Source organism: Pan troglodytes, chromosome 4 (genome assembly GCF_028858775.2).
Source record: "Pan troglodytes isolate AG18354 chromosome 4, NHGRI_mPanTro3-v2.0_pri, whole genome shotgun sequence".
Lineage (NCBI taxonomy): Eukaryota > Metazoa > Chordata > Mammalia > Primates > Hominidae > Pan > Pan troglodytes.
The window spans coordinates 88,147,828-88,161,856 of NC_072402.2; the positions used below are offsets into that span (position 1 = coordinate 88,147,828).

The 14,029-nt window shown below is 32.4% G+C and overlaps 1 protein-coding gene across 3 annotated transcripts in view; it reads left to right on the forward strand.

Moving 5' to 3' along the window:
• The first annotated feature begins 3,106 nt into the window (after positions 1-3,106).
• The window catches only part of CDH10 (cadherin 10), a 159,436-nt gene continuing 148,513 nt past the window's right edge, over positions 3,107-14,029 (forward strand). For all 3 annotated transcript variants that reach the window (XM_009449368.5, XM_009449369.5, XM_063811374.1), the window contains exon 1: positions 3,107-3,272. The gene's annotated coding sequence lies outside the window, so the exon portion shown is untranslated. The remainder of the gene's footprint in view (positions 3,273-14,029) is intronic.

The window sequence follows — 14,029 nt, forward strand, 5'->3', positions numbered from 1 at the left end:
TTACATTTCATTTATTCATTTCACTTCCCATGTGCTACCAGTTTCCTGATATTGGTAACAACAGGAAAACCCTAATTCACGAGACTATTTCAGATAAGATTTAGAGGGAAAATTATAAAGAAATAGAAAAACTTGCAGAATCCTAAGTTAACTCATTTATATTGTGAAATAAAGAAAACGAAAAATAATATTGTTTAATAAAACAAAACCCATTGTCAGAAGTTTTACATTTTAGTCAATGTTCTGTTTATTCTTTATTTTAATTTTAATTACTAGGGCGTATATTCGACAGGATGGCATTTGATCTCAGATATAGAGTCTTTCTAAGATGAGCATTAAGAAAAATGTGAATGGGTTTAATTCATTTATTGTTCAAATGTTTTCCTCTTCATTCTCTCACATCTATAACTAGATCCCCTGAACTTTGGAATACATGGATGCTTTGCCTATTATTTATTAATTATATTACTTGATCAAAAAAAGAAAAAATGCAATAACTGACAATTGTTTCATAAATGTTAAAATATTATTAACGTTTTTTGTATAGATACCTTTCACTAGCATTATAACATAATTTTAATTTTAAACTAGAATAAAAATTTGCTTTTCTCCAAAAAAGTACATTATACCAAATATACTACTCTATAATACATGAATATAATAGACAATCCTGCTGTTTGTACCCAATTCTGTCACCTCCCTAATAGCACCAGTGACTTTAGCTGGGCAAATAGTGAGAGTAAATACCACATCCCCAGCCTCCCTAGCAACAATGTGTGACCAAGTGTCTAAATTCCACCCAATGAGATCATGAAAGTGACATGTACATGTTCAGGGTCACATTTTTCAAAGGACGGGAGCAACTTTCTCTTGTTCCTTTTATTCCTTTTTCTAGAAGGTAGATGTGGGGTGATCTCTCCCGGATCATATAAATGAGTTCAATTCCTTAAAAACATTGAGCATCAAGACAGAAGGAAGCTGAGTTTCTGATGACTAGACAGGGCAGAATAAACACACCAACCAAAAACTTATGTAAGAGAAGCATAAACTATATAATTCAGAAAATGTTATTTTGGGAATACATCATTTCAACATGTATTCTAATTAATAAAATAGCAATTTACCTCAGATCTTAGCCTTTGGTTATTTTCTCGACCCATTTAAATGTAACCCCCAAATTCTTCACATTATGTAGTCATACATTTTGAAATTAGCACTAAACAAACATATGGAAATAGTTAATTTAATAAGAGAACAATGTGTGTGTGTGTACCTAACCTGCTGCATTTAATTAAATATTATAAATTTCTCTTGATAGCTAATTTAACATGTCAATAACAGTATTATATTGAATACACACATATACCAGGCAAACACAAATACACACAAATATACGTATCAGAGGTAAAAAACTGAATATCTATTTTCACTTGACTCTGAAATTAAGGCACCCTGTCGAAGAAAACATACAAAACATAACAAAAACTATGGGCAAATGATACGGTGATAATTCAGAATTCTAGCTCTATTATTATCAAACTTTAGAGGGGCCATAGAATTTTCCCGATCTTAATGCCATCGTCTGTAAAATTAAGAGTTTCAAAGGTCCATTTCTGCTCTAAATATCATTTAGCTGTTCAGCTCAGTGGAAATGTTTGGTGTTTTCAAATATAAAACTAATTGGTAAAATTCATCATATAATAACACTGTGATACATTAAAACCTTTTTGGAACCTAATTTTGAATATCCCTCTCACTTCTTTTTTGCCCCTCAGATTGAGTTTCTTCCTTTTTCATTGTGCTGATTATGTAAGGGGCCTGTTGACTGTTAGAATGATCAAACAGTTACAGAGGAGGCAGTATGGCAACCGGAAACAATACTAAACTGGAAGTAGGAGTGTGGTATTACAGCTTTGACCCCGCCTCCAGTTAGTCCTGTGACAATTTAACATTCTGAGCATTTTTATCTGCCAAAAAAAAATAATAACAGCCCAAAATGATCTTCGTAATTTCTCCTCTAGCTTTAAAACTATAATTGACATATATGTATTTATATGCATATATGTATGTATATGTGTATATAATTTATTTATGGATGGCACTTTAAAAGGAATCTACCTGTAGCCGGAAAAATGCAAAGATGTTAATTACTTTGTGGAGCTATACTGACATCCTTTGGTAAGGTTTGGTTGATTGCAATTTGATGTGGAGATTGATAAATAGCGAGACAGTTAGATGTTTAAGTAGATAGAACAATCCAAATGTATTTACATCTGTCCACACACTCATTTGGGTATGAAACTCGTATTTATGAGAAAAAACAACGTTAAAAAGAAAAAAAGGGAGACTGTGTCAAGTTCAAAGTCTAAATATTTTAATAACACTAATTACATATTTACATTTTTAATTAAATATTTTATCTATAAAGTATTTAAAATGCAAAGATTAGGCAGAGAAGACTGGCTCGCGGACATTCCAAAATGATGAGCGAGGTATGCACTCCTGTGACAATAAGCAACAAGAGAAGGGATTTGGAAAATCAAGCCGAGAAAGTTCCCTGAAAGCAAAAAATAAACATTTAAAATCACAACGAAAAATCACTCTGGTAACATATCAAATCTGGTTGCAATTTGACTTGGCGCTCTGATAATACTTGGATTTCGGTAGTCTGGTGTAAGGATGGTGCAGGAATATATATTCCAGATGAACTATCTTTTTTAAAAAAAAATTGCAAGAAGCAGTCCTGTTCCTGAGATTGTATTACGGACACAGGCGGATTAGATTGGGCTGATTACCTTAGCCTTGAAACAGAGAGTCTTTCTGCCCTGCGGGGGAGGGGACGCCTTTCAAGCAAAGCCCTCCTCTCGGATGCGCCCTCCCCTCGCATTCACTTGCAAATCGCTGTGTGCTCGCAGAAGCCAGCACTTCCACAGTCTCTAACCTTCCCATGGCGAGTGCTGCAGCTCTATCAGCAGAACCTTTCTCTCCGTGTGAGGAAGAGCTTTTTTCCCCCCTTTCCTTTTTTTTTTTTCCTTTCCCCTTAATCAGAAGCACTGAATGAAAGCCAATCAGAGAGAGCTCGCCCCCGTTTTCTTCGGTTCCCTGCTGTCCAGAGTTAAAAGTGATGCCGAGAAAGAGCTTGAGTTAGATTGAAGTAGAATCAGTGATAGAAAATAACAGCCGAAAACAAACAAAAAGGGGACATAGTGACAATTTCTCCTGGGTTATTTTGGCTGGAACCAACTTCCATTATCCAGAAGCTGATAAAAAAGGTAGGAAGATTTCACCTCTTTCTTTTAACTCCGTTAAGGTATTATATATTCCTCCACTTGAGGGGTGGGGGGGAGAGGGAGGAGATAAATGTTTGTTTCTAAGTTGTGTTTAGCAATTATTTCAAAATAATTATCTTTAATACTTAAATAAGCATACAACTCTATATATTTAATTCTAGAAACAACTGCTTCGAATATCTATATAGGCAATGTAAAACTGGATAAATTATATGTTATGCTCAACAGTGGGTCATGATATTAGAGTTTGTGAATTCATTCACTTGGAACAAATGCTAAAAAATATGTTATGAAGTGAATTTGTCATGCCCAGACTTGTTCATTTTTATTTTAAAAATCAGTTCAAGAGATAACATTGTTACTGTGAACTCTAACATCATCTAACATTACTTTGCATTCCATATGAATGGATTCACTCTGCACTTATTCGTAGTCATAGTTCATTGTACGTTCAATATAAAGAGAAATGACAGGCAGAAGACAGATTCCTTGAAACTGTCAATGGTCACTAAGCATCTACATAAATACAATAGATTGACATTCATCAGAAATAGAATAGGCAGAATTCTTATTTTCAATTTTATATCTGAGTCAGAAGTATTGGGGGGGAGAGGTAAAGAGAGGGAGAGTAAATGCATGTAGTCAGCAGTTGCAGCATTTATTGTTTCTGCTGCAATAAAATCCATATTTTATGTGGTGTTAAATTAATGCAGCATATTGCAAGTATAAATGCATGTCCCCAACAAGTAACTATTGATAGCACTGTAACTATGGGCAAAAGCAGTAGTCTGAAATTGTTTTTATGCCACTAAAATAAAAACCTACTGTCTCCTTATTATGAAAAAAGGGGAGTCTACAGGTACAAAGACAAATATTGTTTTAAAACTGACCTATCATCTTTTGCTTTGAAAAAACAGATGTTTCCTATAATTGTGGTCCTTCATTCCTTCATTCCAGTGAAAGCTTCTATTATCCAAAACTGCACATCCATTACTTCTCAGCTCTTTGGAGATACATTATTTTTTCTCCTCTTTTTTTTTTCTTGAAGGATCTGTATTAAAAATAATCTGTCCTTCTGATGTTGACAACTGTTATACTTCAATGCATATGTTAGTAGACTTTCTCCCTCCATACCATCCCCCTCTCTATCTTCCTTTAAAACGTAGCTACAAGAGCTTCTCTGTGGTGAATAACACTTGGCAAGAGTGTGCTCATTTTTTAGGTCTGGTATGGTGAGGATTTTTAATTAGTAGAACTTTCATGAAAACATTATGTCATTGACAGAGCCGTATGTTCATTTTTAGTTAAAAGTGATGAAGAAGAAAGGAAGAGGTTATGTCCTACAAACATAGGTAAATGCTAAGTCGCATAGATAATCTGCCCCCCGCTCCCCCCAGTGTACTAAATGTGGCACATATGTATTCAATGTGCAATGCATAAGGAAGTAATGGTTTATTTGGGGAGGGATGTGGTGAAGAGACTGGAGAGTGCACAAGTGTAAACAGCGTGGATCTGTGCCTTAGGGACACGTCAGATGCAAACCCATTCTGATGATCAAAATATAAAGAAATGCTTCTTTCACTTTTTTTTTTGGTTGTGTTATTAAAGTGTGAGTCAATGTCTGCTTTCATTAAATCAGATACTTCTTGGGTTTCAAATACTTGCTGTGAACAAATTGACTTCTCTGGTGAATGCATACGCCTTCCCTGACTTCAATCAAAGAATAGAATTTCATACACTTAAAGGTTTGGGGAAAAAAAAACAACAAACAAAACCAAAATCTCTGGGAAATGGGAAAAAAGAAGGTAAACTGTATGAGCATCCACCTACATATGCATATGTGTGAAGTCAATGATTAAATTGTTTGGTACCTGATTAATGCTCTAGGTGATGTTCCTTGATGTTTATAGAAACTGTTTATTAATTAGAACAGTGCTATGCAGGTAATCAATTTAATATTTCATTGTTAGATTTTTACCCACACTGGGATTTTCTTTAAAAAAGAAAAAGAGAGGATAAAAAATTGATTTTAATTTAGAGTGATATTTCTGACACATTATTTACAAAGTTAGTGTAATCTGGAAGAGGTATGTTTTTTTTTTTTCTTGTTGAAAAATAGACTACTTGAAACTGGAAAGGTTAATTCCAAAATATATGAATCTTGCATAAAAAATAGGGTGAATTTCTTGACCTTTACTTAATTTTTTATATAAGCAAATAACTGAGGCGAAGTATATACTATCTGGGGGATTTCTGTGCTTATGACTGATTTCCTATGTCTCTTAACCTACTTTGCAGCAAGTGATAACACGTCTTACTGGAATATGTCATTTTTATACCAAATCATTCCACTAGGCTGCAGCACAGCAGCAGTATTGGCTCTGATGATGCTGAATCAGCAGCAAAGTGAACCATATTCTTGTTAAGTGTTATTATCAGTAATAGTGTTTCATAGTAAGCAATTAATACAAACCAGTGATGCAAACCCAACTATCTCTAGTGTAGCCCTTGGGTATTAAAAGCATTAGCCACATTATATTCTGATTTCTACTATGCAAATTACATTCTAATACTGCTGTCACATTAGAAGTACTTGTAAAATACTGAAATTATAAATAGAAAAACAGTAAAATTATTTATGCCAATTATAAGTAATTTTATGCAGATATTTGATCTCTAAATTTCAGGTCTATGTTTGAAAACTCTACTTTCAATTAACCCAACATATTATCTGGAATAGGGTTTCAAAAGAGACAACTTACTAACCATATTGTATTTAACAGTCATGTCTGGAATAGATTGAAGTTAAAAACCAAGTAGCAAGAAAAATTTCCTCATCCTTCTTAAACGTATACTGAGCAATGGTAAAATTGATTAAGCGTTATACTAAGTACAATATATGGTTCATATTATGATATTTTAAGTAGTAAAAAGAAGCATTCTCGGAATGACACTATAGATGCATATTTGAAAAACTGAAAGTTAGCACAGACAAATCTATTTATCTTTTCTTGACACTTACACAGACCAATGAGTTCACAAAAATATATTGTTTTGTCATAATTACAATAATCTGAAATCTACAGAAAAAATACAAGTCCTAAATTTAAAAGAAAATCTGCCTTTTTTCTTTCTAGTTGAAACCTTTGGATGATATTCACAGAGCATTCATATAATTTTCTGCATTTACCCCAATAAGCTCAACCTTCAAAATTACAGATTTTTTTTTCATGCATAAGAACAAGAAACAATTTCAAACAATTACCAAGCAATGCCTGTTTTCTAAGATAACAATATCAGCTCTGGGTCACCCGTGCCCTCCTCTTTTCTGACTGTAGAGCAGTCTCACCTCACTTGACATTTTAGTATGAGCCCTTGAGCCCTTTTACAATCCAGTTGTCCTGTCTTTCTTGAATAGAAGGGCACCTAAAGCGTATATGGCCATTTTGCTTTTCCCATACCTTCTTGTCATCACTCACTTGAACTAACTGTAGACACATGTGTCAAAAAATAAGACCCATCACATTAAATTTGTAGATTTCTGGGAATGTATTATTCTTAATGAAATATTAACAATGATGAGTTGAAATAATCTGACCTGTTTAAAAATTATTAATACAACTTTTGCTTAACTCTATTATCCATGCAAGTTCTCACAAAAAAGTAACTGTTGATTTTTTTAAGAATGGAAGTGCTTTATTTTCATCAGTTTCTTTATATTTTTATCTGATTTCTTTCTTGCAATGTATGTGATGACCTATACACTTTATGACTAAGAGACATTGGTTAAACATTATGGAACTAAAGAAAGGGAAAGCTGCAAATTAAATAAGAAGGAATACAATAAAATCACATTTTACATCATTTTAGGAAATAAAATGTAGCATTCCTTCAAAATAATGCCTGCCTGTGGGAGATTGAAATGCCTTCATATAAAAATGCCTTTCAGTAAAGGGTTTTGTATCCTTAGAGAGTTTGTCAGAAACATTATAAGCACTTTACCAAATCACATGATTTCAATTTTCAACCTTTTTTTTTTCAAGAAAGCAGTCTTGATTCAACATACTCTATATGATGTGATGATATGAATTAAAGTTAAATGACATTTCAAGCTTCAGGACAGAATTAAACAATAGACTATAAGATATAATACAACATTGCTTCACAACAGGAAATTCAGCAATAAATGACATTTCTAAACACTTCAGAGCCCTGCTGATCCCCATAAATTTAGCAGGTCATCTTCTCCCTCTCTCTCTCTTCTACCCCATCTCTCTTTCTGTAAATCTATATCTATTTCCATCTCCCTCTCTTTTTTCCTTTTCTCTCCTTCCTCATTTAAAACAATTACAAAACTCCTTGAATAAATTTCCCATGTGCTTTAAAAAAAATTGCCCTGTTGTAAAGTTATATTTCTGTAAATCTTGTGATTTTTATGGCCAGTATTCTATCATCTGCCACATTATACATTACATTTATTACACTATCCTTTGCATTATAGCACAAAGTATATGACAGTTCAGTTGGCTAGAATCTATTCTTTTAAATGAAAGCAACTCTTTTATAAATTTTATAACACTGAGGCTTCTAAGGAGTTGAAATTGGCACCAGTGTAGTTTACTGCACTAGCAAGCCAAGTGTGGGAATTCAGCATTTATTATTGAAATGACTCTTCCAAATTATCAGAATGTAGAATGTACAGACATGAATTATTATGCTCAATGCATAAGTTATTGATTAGGAATCTTTACTGATTTACTATAAGAGAGGATATTGAAATGGTTTGACAGAGCCCTGATTTTTAAAATAAACATAAATTACATGTTTCTAGAAAGCAATGTTTCATTAGACATGTTGATTCTTCTTTGCTGCAAGAAACAAGTATTACCAGTTTGGAATCTAAAAATGAAATCTGGTATATAATGAGCAAATGTTGTAAAGAACTACCATTGCTTTTGTTTCCAGTTGGAAATTTGGGAAACAGAAACTGTAACAATAATTGAGGTAGGCATAATATGTAACAAAATGAAATAATCAATAAACTGAATATAGTAAATATTCTACCTTGAGTTATACTGGGAATTCTCTCTATGGTTAATGTAATATGTATAAATACAAGAATTAAAGTTGAAATTCAATATCATTATCTGAATAGATCAAAGGCAGCCCATATATTTGCCCTAGTAATTGGAAAATTTGGAGTAAATTTTGTACATGATATTAATACAAACTTTTAAAATGTAACTGTTTCTCCTTTCGTAAAAATATAGCTCCACTCTCAATAAAATTAAGTCAAATAAACTTCCTTTGAATCCCTTGTAAATTCTGGGACTTCTGAATTAAGGAATATTTTCATAATTACTGAAGCAAACTTCAAATTTAAATGAGGCACCATAATGTTTCCAAATAATTTGTCTTCTAAAGGTAAATTTTAAATTAGTAGGCTTATTTTTTGGTAGATTTGAAAATATTTAAGCTACCTGAGGAATTTTAAGGGTTTTGTGTTTCCATATAAATCTTCAACCTCTAAAGTGTATTCATCAATTATTTTATATAAAATATTTTCCTTAAACCAAAACATTAAAATTTTTATACATCTAACTCAAGTGGTTTAAATCTATTGCTAATAAGATCAAAAACATGAATTACATACTTTCAAAACCAACAGTGTGATATTGATTTGCTTTGGTGATGACCTGAAAAAAAGAAACTATTGTAGTAAAATATATGTCAACTTATTACATCAAATAAGAAGCTGATTATCCAATGATTATCTATTAGCTTAGTCAACTATAATATATTTTCTTTTCTTTTTTGACTTCTTCTTAAAGCATTATAAGTTGGGGGTTAGTCCTGCTCTGTAGTCTTGAACCATATTTTGTCACCAGAGTGATTTTTCAACATGTAGTGCCTGAAGAGTGAAAAACAGCAACATGCAGATTTATTCTGCCTGCATTTGGCTGCCTAAATTTGAATATTTCTCCATGAGTAGAAACTTACAGAAAATCTTTATTTATCTACCCCCTCAACCAAGACTTTAGTTATTCCTTTGGAGATGAGTTAAAAAATGAATCCTAAGCACAGACATATACTTAGAGGCACTGTCAGTTTGTCTCTTTTTCCTTTTTTTGTTTTCAACTACTGAGTGAAGAGTGGAGGTTTTCTACAGAATTTCTACACTAAAGAAGTGACTTCCCCCCTTCTTGCTGTATGCAATTAAAAATGATAAATGAGAACTCTACTTTTTCTGAGACTTTCTTGTCTTCTAGCTAACTGTCTTTTAAAATATATACCCTAATTTTCAATAGTTAATACTAGATAGTTCTACATAATATTTTAAAAATTAATTAATAAGCCTTCACTAACTTGGAAATAGGCATAAGTACTTGCTATCGATACTTAAAAAAACGGCAGAAATGAAATACTCCTAAAATCTAAGTTGAGAAAAATATTTTCTTTACTAATTTTTTTTCTCCCCTTGGACTTAGATTTGCCATCATATAGAGTATGAAATCTGAAATCCAGCCCAGTGGAGATGAGAAAATAGATGAATGGCAACCATACTCTTGACTTAAGAGCAATGAAGTTAATCACTTTGCTTTATAAGTAGAGGCTAGATCAAGCCTGTTTCTAGGTAGGTCAAAGAAGAAAAAAGTGTGAATGAGGGAGAGCCTTGTGCTTCATTGAAGCAAAATGAAACTTTGCATAGGAGCCACTGTTTTCAGAAACACCCTTAGGGAAATTTGAAATTTTTGATAGTACTTGGGGGCTCAGTACTATGAATTCAAAATTCACAATCATTAAATAACTCTCTTTTGATTTTAGGCTATCATATGTTGCTATTTATTATTATATGTGTTATACTTTTTATTTTGCAGCTTCTATTATTAATTTAACTGGTATCCTGTTATCTATACAATAATTTGCTCAATTATTCTTTAGCTCCTAATTAATTTCACTCATTTTGGGGGAAGTTACTGTGACCCATTCCCTTCTGTCACACCTGGAGATACAAGGATGAATTTAGTACAAATTTTGTCCTTGAGAAGAGGCAGGTTCTAATCTGAGATATTTATAATTAAATGTAATATAATTTACAATGGAAATATCAGTAGTTGTGTTCTAAATGTTTCCATTTTCATGAAATAGTAGTAGAATTAGATGGTAGAACATCATGGGCAGTCATGTATTCCTCCACCTACCACAGTCTTAAGTTTTCATCTTCCATTAGATATAGCGCTGAAGAAACCCCTCAAAAGCATTTTATTTATTCATCCATTCTTTCATTCCTTCATTTGCCAAGTATTATTTAAGTGCCTACCATAAGCCAGACACTGTGCAAGCATCCAGAAAGACAAACTTGGGAAGACAGGGAAAGAGGGAGAAAGAAACAAAAGTCTCTGCTACTGTGAGCCATTGTATGAATAATCACATGACTTGTTATATTCCAGCTTTGATAAATACAAGAAAGATAAGTACTAGGTGCTTTTAAAGTGACTAATATAAGGATCTCACTTATCTATATTTTTAAAGCTGCATTGTTGCATTTATAGCCATACCATATCATTAAAGAAAATATCAGAGTTAGCAGTTTGGTTCAAGATAACATTTTTGTGTAGCCTAAGATTTCTTTAGTCAACCCCTGAGAATGGATTTTGAATTGGTGCTTCCGTTAGGAGCAGCCTTTTGGTTGGTGATCCATGGTGCACTTCAAATTTGCAACAGCCAGTTATCATCTTGCAGACACAGGGGACTATGTGGGATAAAGCAAGGGCCCAAAGTTGAGACTAATATACCCATCCCCATCAAGAAACCTACAGGAAAATTATGTATCAGGAGGCCAAATGTATCCCAAATTTCTATTGCTAATTTTTTTGTTTTCTTTCTTTTTTTAACTTTTATTTTAGGTTCAGGGGTACATGTGCAGGTTTGTTATATAGGTATATTGTGTGTTATGGGAGTTGGGTATACAGACAATTTTTATGAACAGGAGCTTCCTTACTCCTAAAGTAATGAAAATAAGCACTTCATAGAAGCCACTGTGTTTAAAACTTGGTCACTCTGTGAAAAAGACTCTTCTATATAATAGTCTGTTTTTGTGAGGACACCAGAGGAAGGTCATGTTTAATAGGAGACTACACAGTGATAAGCCTACATTCTAGAAGCACTGAGATTTCCTTTCTTAGAAAATGCAATCACCCTAACGTAAGTGCTCTCACAAGGTCCTTTGACAGATAAAAGCATGGATCGTGGCACCAGACTGTCTGGATTTAAATCCTAGCTGTGCCACTTACCATATGTTTCATATTTAATGTCACTGGTAGTTTTTTCTATCTGTAAAATGGGGTTAATAATTATACTTACATCATAGGACAATTGTCATGATTAAAATAAGCAATTACTATAGTGTCTAACAACAATGCCTAATACACAATAGGTGTTCTAGTGCTATCTATTACTGTCATTGGTATTATTATTAGATGTTAATTCATGTGACCTATGCTTAATGAATATTGAGTGTGTTGTATTTTTACCACAGCACTTAATATCATTAGGGCTACAACTTTAAAATATTTAAATATTTTAACTTGTATTATGTAATAATTTTGTACTTGAAGTGAGAAATTCTTGGTGTTTTAAGTCTAATTCTCTTACTAATTCTACAGACAATGTAATAAATTCTTCATTCTGAATTTTATTTTTGGAAAAATGGGAGTTTGAACCATAACATTTCCAGGCACACAGTTGACTTATCTATTACTATAATTGGAAAGGGCTCATAAGTCTATGATTGTAATTGGAAAGGGCTCAATATAAAACTTTTATAAATATATTCATTCTCTAATGATGTGAAAATGTCAGTTGCATAAAGACTTGAATGTAACCTGAAAACTGAAATTGCATTCTCAGAGAGGCATTGCATGAACTAGGGAATTGATGGATACGAATTTTGAAAACGATAGGAAAGACTCGAGAGGAGGAAAAAAGCATAAGAAAGAGTGAGACTAACTGTTGTGAGGTCCATGAGCCACATAAACTCACTCAGGTGAAACATGAGCCATTTCTGAATACACTGCAGTAATGTTTCCTTTCACAGATTCTCCTTCTTGAGGTCAGAGTAATGAGAATTAGAAAAAGAGTGATGAACAGAGGCAGTGCATTACAGAAATTATTCCATTAAAGTTTTGATACCTATAAATCTCAAGAATAATTCTGCAGTGTATATTACAAGCTGAAAGGTCAGTGGACTACCGATTACCTAGACGAGGTCCCTGAAACTGTCTGATGAAGACATAGAACCTGCTGCAAAATGTGAACAATTTAACAGGTTTTATTTAGATCATTCATTCTTTTCATTCTTCACATTCAAGGTGATACGAAGATCAATTTGAAACCACTGTTTCTGTTTTTTTTTTCCTTTTTGGCTCTATTTATATGTTAATTTAAAAAGCATCTGGAATGGTTTCTACGGATTACATAAACACATGAAAACATACACTGAGGTCATAAAATATACATTTATATGGGTTCATAAATATGTTTTTAAAAGCTTTATTTTAAAAATCCAGAATTATATCACAGTTTTTTTCTTTCCGTTTTATTTATAGCTCAGGGATAATTAATATATTATTTATATACATTCACATACTGGTAGGGCATACTTAGCACTTCATCTTGTCCAATAACTTGTAAAGATGAGGTAAGCTATAATAGAGACTCCTAAACCTAGCTGAAAGTTATACTTTGGTGAGCATAGTAAAGATAATGCTCGTATTTGCCATAGCTATATATTTACATTTATTATCTCTTTAATCATGTATTATCTGCTTAATCAGAGTCACAGTTATCTTTTTCTTATCATCTTAATTAAATGCTGTGGCCATTTTATAGGATTCTTTTTTTTTCACAACTTCACTATAATATTTGGCAAAATAATTTAACCTCATGGCTTATTCATCAGGATGGCTAATTTAAAATATTCTATTAATATTACACACATTTTACATTTAGTATAATTGATCATCTAAATGTATATATACTTTTAGAATTGGACTTTACAAAGGCTAAAAACTTTGACATACTTTCTCTTTAATTTTCACATTCTTTAATCATACTAGAGAAAAAGTTTAACTTGCATCTATTTTGCTTTCATTTAGTTGGAAGTAAAGTGAGAATAACATTGTGCAAAATTAGAGGAGAAATTAATTTTTAAAGCCCAAGAAATGGTTATTGAATAATTAATTATGCAGGCTACTGAAATAATCATTTCTTTTCAAAATCCTTCAAATTCTTTAAAGGTTTTCAGCCATTTGATGTGTTTTTTTGAATGTCTGAAGTTTAAAACAATATAAATTAGGCTTCACAACGTGATCAGAGGGTTGAGATGGATTTATGTTTTTGAAGTATTGACCCATTTATAGGGTAAATTGCTGCTAATATTTCTGGTAAAATTCTATTCACTTGTCCAGAGGGAAAATAACATATTTCGGTGTTGAGAGCCACCTTGTGGTCATGTTGAGAATTATTGTTCTATAGTACACAATGTTTTCTGGCTTTAGACGTTTTTCCAAGTGAACATTGCACTTGGAAGCATTGAAACCGATGTGAATTTACATTAAGGGTTATAAGATGACATTGAAAATGAATCATTTTTAAATGAATGCCATTTAATGTTTACATATTGACATGAATTATAGCAAATGTTTTACAAAATCTGCATGAAATCTTTTAAACAATAT